The following is a 9,395-nucleotide window of genomic DNA, read 5'->3' as shown; positions in this document are numbered from 1 at the left end:
AGAGATGGACTGATTTCTTTGGTGAAGTAGATTTCAAGATAACTTGTTATGTGGTTATCAGTAATCATTTTATGCAGATCTACAATCAAAAATAATAAATGAGGCAGAAAGGAGCACAAAATGTACAGTTTGGAGGGGGAAGGGCACTGTTGAGCACTCCCTCATCTCCCTTGCCTACCCCAAAAAAAGCACAGGAAAGAAAAAGAGGAAGAAATTTCATAGTCTCATCCTAAGAGATTTTACCTTAGCCATAACACATATTTTTATTACGAATGCCAAGACGTGATCTCTGGGTCACATTCGGATCCCCTCTTAGTTCCTTGGTACAAACTGTATGTTGTTGGGAAAGGGAACCCACGAAAGCAACTGTTAGGATGGAGGCCTGCCCAGTGCCCATAGGTGCTGCTGTTGTTTGGGGATCATATGAGGAAACTGGGAAGGAGAATGTGGCCTTGGCTCTATCGGCAGCGTGTGGCGGTGTGGCGGCGAGATGTCTCACAGGAAATTCTCCGCTCCCAGGCATGGCTCCTTGGGCGTCTTGCCTCGGAAGCGCAGCAGCAGGCACCATGGGAAAGTGAAGAGCTTCCCGAAGGATGACCCTTCCAAGCCTGTTCACCTCACAGCCTTTCTAGGGTACAAGGCTGGCATGACCCACATTGTCCGGGAAGTTGACAGGCCAGGATCTAAGATGAACAAGAAAGAAGTCGTGGAGGCTGTAACCATTGTGGAAACCCCACCCATGGTGGCTGTGGGCATTGTGGGATATGTAGAAACCCCTCGGGGCCTCTGGACCTTCAAGACTGTATTTGCTGAACATATCAGTGATGAGTGTAAAAGGCGGTTCTATAAGAACTGGCACAAATCTAAGAAGGCTTTCACCAAGTACCGTAAGAAATGGCAGGATGACACAGGCAAGAAATAGCTGGAGGACTTCAACAGCATGACGAAGTACTGTCAGGTCATCCGCATAATTGCCCACACTCAGATGCGTCTGCTCCCTCTGCGCCAGAAGGCACACTTGATGGAGATCCAGGTGAATAGGGGCACGGTGGCTCAGAAGCTAGACTGGGCCCGAGAGAGGCTGGAGCAGCAGATGCCTGTGAACCAGGTGTTTGGGCAGGATGAGATGATTGACGTCATCGGTGTGACAAAAGGCAAAGGGTACAAAGGGGTAACCAGTCGTTGGCATACAAAGAAACTGCTCCGAAAGACCCATCGAGGTCTGCGCAAAGTTGCCTGTATTGCAGTCTGGCACCCTGCCGGTGTAGCCGTCTCTGTGGCTTGCGCTGAAGGGCTACCATCACCGAACAGAAATTAACAAGAAGATTTGTAAGATTGGTCAAGGCTACCTAATCAAGGATGGTAAACTGATCAAGAATAATGCATCTACTGACTATGACCTGTCTGACAAGAGCATCAACCCACCGGGCGGCTTTGTCCATTATGGTGAGGTGACCAATGACTTCATCATGCTCAAAGGCTGTGTGGTGGGAACCAAGAAGCAAGTACTTACTCTGCGTAAGTCCTTACTGGTCCAGACCAAACGTAGGGCTCTGGAGAAGACTGACCTGAAGTTCATTGACACCACCTCCAAGTTTGGCCATGGTCGTTTCCAGACCATGGAGGAGAAGAAAGCATTCATGGGACCACTCAAGAAAGATCGCATTGCCAAGGAGGAAGGTGCTTGATTCCAGGATGTGCAGTTGGTGGGGTCTCATCAATAAAATGTTTTCAGTTAAAAAAAAAAAAAGAAAAAAGAAAAAGAAAAAGAAAGTGGCCTTGGTGTTATTTTGTCCTATCTAAGCCTGAAATAAGACAGGCCTGTGAATATAAAATGGGGCCGAGGAGCCTTTGGGTCTTCCATAGCAGATTCTGGAGGAATCTGTTTCCTTCTAGTTCTTTTTTCCTAATTGTTGGCCATCCTGGCTTCATAAGAGTTAACCCGTCAGAGTCTCAACCCCACACAATAGGGATCTCTCAGATTCCTGTAACTCATCAAATCTCAGCCTTTCCTCGTGGAGGCTTTTCTTGCACTCTGATTTTGAATCTTTTATTCATCTGCAATCAATTGCCTCTTAGGTGTTAGGTGCTTCTTAGCAAACAGAAGTGTCCAAGGACACTTTGGAGCCATGGGGTCAGGATTCCACATCCACTTCACCTCAGTGACAAGTCTTACCCACTTTCTCTTAGTCTCAAGGATAACCCAACCAACCAAAACATACTTTGCCATTTTCCAAATTTCCTACCTTGGTTTTGTGCATAAAAATTACCTAGTTGCCACAGTATTTTCTTGGGCCATCTGAAAGAATGTTGTTCACTTGGGGGTCCACAGCAATGGAGGTGAGGTGTGCCTCCCCCAAGGAAGGATATCTGAACACCCTCTGAGATGGACTTGAAATCTTGGAAAGTCCCCAGACAGTTAGAAAAAGAACAATTTCAGTTTTGCACAGAAAGAACACATAGGCAGAGCAAAAGTAATCCAACAAGGGACAAGGGAATTTCTTCTTGCAAAAACTGTGGGTCAACGTGTTTGTGTGTGTGTGTGTGTGTGTGTGTGTGTGTGTGTACTGAGGCTTGAACCCAGGGCCTTGTGAATGGTAAGCACATGCTTTACGGCTGAGCTTTTCCAGCTGTTGACAATTAAGAAAAAAAAAAGCATGCATTTTTTACTTACTCAAATTTAACTAATACATGTAAGGCATTAACTCTTGGAAGACATCATGAAAAAACTTAGGACAGATTTTGGAGTAATTCCATTCTTAACCTGATCTCCTATCATACTCCTTTATTCTAAAAGGCACAACATTGTCTCTGAACTTCTTACCACCTAGGAAATTTGGCCTCCAATTCACAAAGTCTCAATTTAAATGATAAATGAAGCCGGGCGGTGGTGGCGCACGCCTTTAATCCCAGCACTTGGGAGGCAGAGGCAGGTGGATTTCTGAGTTCGAGGCCAGCCTGGTCTACAGAGTGAGTTCCAGGATAGCCAGGGCTATACAGGGAAAACCCTGTCTCGAAAAACCAAAAAAATAAAAAAAAAATGATAAATGAAGTGAATACAGACACTTCCTCAGAAGAGTCCAGAAGCAGGGCTGACTCCAGGCGGGATTTGACTCCAGGCTCTACCAGTGTCTTCTTGCCACCCCTTAAGCTCTGGCTTCCTCTGAATTAGTCCTGACCCCCCAGTGACTCTATGAGTGGCATGAATTGCCATCCCTTCCCAGAACCTGTATCTGTGTCACCATCACATTGTTTTGAATCAAAATGAAGTGTACTTCTCTGCCACAGCATTCCATATGCAACCAACCAGAACCCCTGAGGTTACATGCACAGTGTTAGATCAGCCAACCGAACTGAGCATGCCTGTGAGCTACACGGCGAACATCTGCTCCTGTCCTGGGAGAATCCCTTTTTCCTCTGGTGGAACAGGAGGACTGTTGGGAAGTAGGAAAGGGGGAAATGGAGACTGATGTGGAAAACATCAAACGTGTCACATCAACTAGGAAAGGAAAATCCAGAGCCAGACAGAGTAGTGTGCATCTGTAGTACCAGCTACTTGTCCAGAAATTTGAGACCAGCCTGGGTCATATAGCAAAACTACATTAAAAAAAAGAAAAAAGAAAAAAAAAGAGAGAGTTGAGCCAATGATATGGCTTAGTGGGCAAAGTTGTTTGCTGATGGGTTCATCCCCCAGGAGCCACATAGTGGAAGGAGAAAACTAACTGACTTTTAAAAGTAGTCCTCAGCCGGGTGGTGGTGGCGCATGTCTTTAATCCCAGCACTTGGGAGGCAGAGGCAGGAGGATTTCTGAGTTTGAGGCCAGCCTGGTCTACAGAGTGAGTTCCAGGACAGCCAGGTCCTACACAGAGAAACCCTGTCTCGAAAAACAACAACAACAAGAAGAAGAAAAGTAGTCCTCAGACCTCCACTGGTATGCCAACGCATGAGTCTGCATGCATACACAAAATAAATAAACTTTTCTTAGGGGTTTTTGTTTGTTTGTTTTTTTGTTTTGTTTTGTTTTGTTTTTTTGAGACAGGGTTTCTCTGTATAGCCCTGGCTGTCCTGGAACTCATTCTGTAGACCAGGCTGGCCTCAAACTCAGAAATCCGCCTGCCTCTGCCTCCCAAGTGCTGGGATTAAAGACATGCGCCACCACCGCCCGGCATAAATAAACTTTTAAATAAAATTATATAAAATTTTAAAAATTAAATAAAAAACAAGAGATTTGGCTTCATCTCTGTACATTCTCTCAAAGTTGTATCATCTCTCTTTTCTCCCAGGAAAGGAAGGTATCCTGGTCAGAAAAAAACTACACATAATCTCAAAGTGAAAGAATGTTATCTCTTATCTGAATCCAACCACAGTACTTTGTAACACATGTATTATGTGAGCAGAACCTCCTACCCATAACACTGACACTTAGTCCAGATGGGAAGCATCCTCACACTGATGCCATGAAGCAAAAGGGCCTTGCTCCTTGAAGTTTTTTATTGTCAAAGTCAGCTTAATTGAAAAAACAAAAAAAAAAAATATCAATATGAGGGGATACATATGTCATGGAACCATGTATAAAGGTCAGAGGATACATTATTATTAATTATTACTATAATCATTATTATTATTATTGGTGGTGGTGGTAGTAGTAGTATTTTGGTTTTTCAAGATAGGGTTTCTCTGTGTAGTCCTGGCTGTCCTGAACTCACTCTATAGACCAGACTGGCCTGGAACTCAGAGAGATCTGCCTGCCTCTGCCTCAGGAGGCCTGGGATTAAAGAGTGCATCATCACTGCCTGGCCAGAGGACAATTTCCTGGATGGTGTCAGTTCTCTCCATCCACCTTTAAAGGATGTGTTAGTTAGTTTTGTTGTTGCTGTTGTTGACTTGGCACAAACTCAAGTCACCTAGGAAGTGGGGGCCTCAATGGATAAATCGCCTCTATCAGATTGGCTTTTAGGAATTTTTGTGGAGCATTTTCTTAGTTAGTGATGGCTACAGGAGGGCTCAGCCTACTATAGTTGATTCTACTCCTGAGCAGATGGTCCTAGGTCGTATAAGAAAGCAAGCTGAGCAAGCCGTGGAGAGCAAGCCAGTAAATATTCCTCCATGATCTCTCTGCTTTACTTCCTGACTTCAGGTTCCTGCCTTGGGTTCCTGACTTGGCTTCCCTCAATGATGGACTGACTATAACCTGTAAGCTAAAATAAACCCTTTCTTCCACACGTTATTTCTGACTATGGTATTTGCCAACAGAGAAGCAAACTAAAATATGTAAGTTCCTGGCACTGAACTCAGGTCACCAGGTGTCTGTAGCAAGTGCTTTTCCCCAAGAGCTATCTCACTGGCCCCATCTCCAGCTTTGATCTACAGGTTTCAAACAGAAATCACAGCTTAGAATACTGCCAAGTTGGTTGGCCTTTTCTAAACCCCAAATCTGGCTGGATCCCATTGTCTTCTTTACTAAGGCTTTCAGATGATACCAGATTCTGAAATGTACAGATTGTTATAGAATCCTTTTCTTGGTAGGTGCAGAGAACCTAGAAGTAAATAAGTCAGGGTTGTAGCTCTGTTTGACTCAGCAGGAAGCAGAGACTGTAAACATATTTTTTGATCACTTAAATCAAAGCAAAGACCCTTTATAGAGGTAGCACTGTTTCCATTCCTCCTCTTGAATCTGAACCTTTCTTTCCCTTTGTATAGGAAAGGCTTTTCCAATCCCTCCCCAGCCTTCTCTCTCTTTATCTCGTTAGCTTCTGCATCTTTTGAGTTTCAGTTTCTATGTCCTAAGCTATTCCTTTTCCTAGATTTGATAGGATATTTTTGTTGTTATTGTTCAGCTTTGAACTTTTGACTCACAAAGGATGACTCTGGATTCCTGTGTCACTGTGCCCAGTCTATGCTGTACAAAGCCAAGATATTGTTGTCTGCAGACAACTGAGCCATGTCTCCAGCCAGCCCGCCATCAGAAGTCTTTATGGGATCATTTTAGTCTTCCAAGGCTTTCTGGGTGACATGACAGTTTTAGAACCAGACAGCTATTATGGAGATAGCTAATCTTACCCACATCTAGACTCTGTGCTCCTTGAAGGGCAGAGCTTTTTACACTGTTTCTACCCCTGGGCTTCATGCTACATCCTGGGATCTGTACTCCTGCCATTCCTTCTGCCTATGATCCTTTCTCCCTGGGTAACTATTCAATCAATTATGAAGTTAGTCACGACAACTTCACTTGTCACCTAAGAAACAGTAACTGCCTTCATCCTGAGCATCACAGTTCCCCCCATGTCCTCTCTACAGCACCGATCTTCAAATTTGTCTTTGTGTATTGCTCCATGAAAAAAAAATGTAAGCTTTCCAATCAGGATTTTGGGTACCAGAAGATGCTGGAAGCTTGAGGCCTGACTGATTTGATGTGGTAATTTCCAAGCTCGAAACAAAACACAAAAGTAAAACAAGAATGAGAGGAAACAGGAAAAAGTTAAAAGTGTAAGCTGAGCAGTGATGGCGCACACCTTTAATTTCAACACTCGGGAGACAGAGGCAGACAGATCTCTATGAGTTTGAGGGCAGCCTGCTCTACAGAGCAAGTTCTAGGACTGTCAGGGATAGAGAGAGAAACCCTGTGTAAGGAGCAGGTCCTTAAACAGGACCAACTCCATTTTGTAATAGGAAACTTGTAAGACATGTCTGGACATGTCTGGTACTTGTAAAGGCAAGTCTGGAAATGAAGCTGTGCTGAGATAACCAGACACGAGTGGTTATCTGCCATGTACGTCATCAGTAACTCCAAATTCAGCATAAAAGAGGAGCCTGTCCGAAGCACTTCATCACACTTGTAGCCATGACTGGCTAACGTGATCCTCCAAACAAAGCCTCCTCAGCACCCGGTCATCAAAGAGTTAACCGAGAGACCAACACCTTCAACTTCGCGGTCAAGCTCCACTTGGACTTCAGAACGCCTCCAGCTTCGTGGTCAAGCACCCTTCGAGGTCAAATTATCAATTCAACTATCTGGAAGCCACAGCCTGACCCCGCCTTACCGGACTCCGGACCTGTAACCCAAAACCAACATAAGGACTCAGGTCGTATAATCCATGAATGAATGATTTGTCTATTGCTATGCTTATTCCTTTGGTAATTAGCAACTTATTAGCAACTTATTATTTGTGTTAATTGTGCATATTGTTAGAGGCAACCTATAGGAAATGTGACAATATCTTGTTGTAGCCATAACCTTAGCATTTGTGTTTGTGTTTGCTTGCTGTGCATTATCATTAAAGAAGTAACTGAATTCCACAAACTCTCTGTCTCTTGGTGTACTCTCTTCCCTCTCGAGGAACTGATGATCTCACAGTCAAATCCAGTATACGATCTCTGAGTGGAGCAGGACCTGTCGCTCCTCTCCCCGAGGGGGATTCAAACCCCTTGCTCGTAATAGATAAGAGACCCTGCTCGCGACACCCTGTCTTGCAAAACAAACAAACAAACAAAAAAAAAAACAAAAAAAAACAAAAACAAAAACAGGCTGGGCGGTGGTGGCACACGCCTTCAATCCTAGCACTTGAGGGGCAGAAGCAGGCAGATTTCTGAGTTTGAGGCCAATCTGGTCTACAGAGTGAGTTCCAGGGTAGCCTGGGCTATACAGAGAAACCCTGTCTCAAAAAAGAAAAAAAAAATAGATATGCAGGCCTAGTCGGTGACTTTTTCCTAGTAGCCCTAACATTGCCTTTCATGTGTGAGGTACATAAACCGTATTAATGAATGGAAGGATAAACCCATATGTAACGTGTAGCAAATGATCTGGTCCACAGTCACTTAATACATATTTTAGAAGAAAAAGGCAGTTGGGAGTTACTAAGCAAACACAGGGTACTTGGTTCAATTAGAGGAGTTACATAAACGGGCAAAAAATTATATGGAATAAAAGAATTTCATGCCTAATATGGAAGCACACTCTGAATTCAAGGCCAGCTTGTATCATAAGGAGACACTCGAAAAGAAAGGAAAAACAAACAAACAAAAACAAACCAAACAAACAGGTAAACAAAAACCATGAAAACTGTTTGGCTTAGGTTTTTTCCCCTATCCTTTTTATTATATTCATGCAATAGGTAAAAGGTGAATCAAATTCTCTTAGTGTTGGTAGCCAGATAAGACTATCTAAGCAGGGTGGGAAGGCTGATAAACTCTTCACTCCCAGACACCCTTGCTCTTCCACCCCCACCCCAACCCCGACTCCCACCCCTCCCTCTGCTCGTCAACATATTTTCCTGCAGCTGGCAGCTTTTGTAGTTCTGCACTTTCTTGCCAAGAATGGAGATTAAAAATGTCCCATAGAGAAATTAGCATCAGGGTTGACCAACTGGAAGCCAAACCCTGCAGCTATTTTCCTGCGTTCCTCAACTCCCGGGAGAAGCAGAGAGGGGGGAAAAAAGCAGAGTCTGGAGAACAGTGTTCTAGAAGGGTCATCCTCTTGTGGAGGCAAAGTTGAGCGGGGGAGGAACTGTACTTAACGGAGCAGGAGCAGAGGCCTGTGCCTGGAGAGGAGCGGTCTCTGCCTCTAAACATTCGGCAGAGGTTTTTGTTCCTACAGGGTTCTCAGGAGCTGTGTGCTTTCTTCTGGAGCTGTGGAAGGCTCTGCTCCATCAGTCTTGAGAGTCACAGTGACAGCTTACTTACTCTCAAGAGGAAGGGAGGGAATATGGCTACCTTTTTCTCTTCATAAATTCTTTTCTATCAATGTAAAGATCCCATAGCTGTTCTTGCTTAACACCAGGTTGGGACCAGCGTCAAAATTCTAGCTATAGAAATTTACCTAAATTTCAATATAATCTTCCTTAATGGTTATTATAAATTGCTCTACTCCTTTGGGAACTACTACAAAGACTTGTCCATGGAATATTTTTCCTGGGATGTAGGATGCCTCGTATGGAGATAAAAGCCATTTCAAATATGATTATCTCTCCCAAACTGGCTCATTTGGCTTTTAACGATCACTAAGAAGATTAGCAGCCCTCAGTTCACACACAAAGAGAAAGAAAAACTGAGGTGCGTGATGACTATTGCCATTGTTCTTAGGGTGAGTGCCAATCTACAGGAGAAGTATTCTGCAAACCCAACAACAATCAAATGCGTTTTATGTTAGGAGATGCTTTGGGTTCAGATAGGTTATACCCATGTCTAAGAACATTGTGTGACTGCATGGGATTCTGCTTCTTTTGACACTGTCTTTTATAAAATTCATGCTTGTAAACTGTAAAACTTACCAAAAAAAAAAAAACCCTCATGTTTTATAAACGTTCCGTTTTGCATGAATTATGCTGTATTCACAGCTGTACTGAGGTGCATGCATATGACCCATTTGCTGTGAGTTGACTACACCTGAGTCGACTTGC

At 43.8% G+C, this 9,395-nt stretch overlaps 1 pseudogene; it reads left to right on the top strand.

Annotated features, from left to right (window-relative positions):
- Positions 1–488: 488 nt before the first annotated feature.
- Positions 489–1,736, top strand: LOC114625723 (annotated as a pseudogene).
- The last annotated feature ends 7,659 nt before the right edge of the window (positions 1,737–9,395 follow it).

The sequence above is a fragment of the Grammomys surdaster genome, unplaced genomic scaffold (genome assembly GCF_004785775.1).
Source record: "Grammomys surdaster isolate TR1022 unplaced genomic scaffold, NIH_TR_1.0 220, whole genome shotgun sequence".
NCBI classification, from domain to species: Eukaryota; Metazoa; Chordata; class Mammalia; order Rodentia; family Muridae; genus Grammomys; species Grammomys surdaster.
The sequence above is the reverse complement of the archived record's forward strand: the minus strand, read 5'-3'. Positions and strand labels throughout refer to the sequence as shown.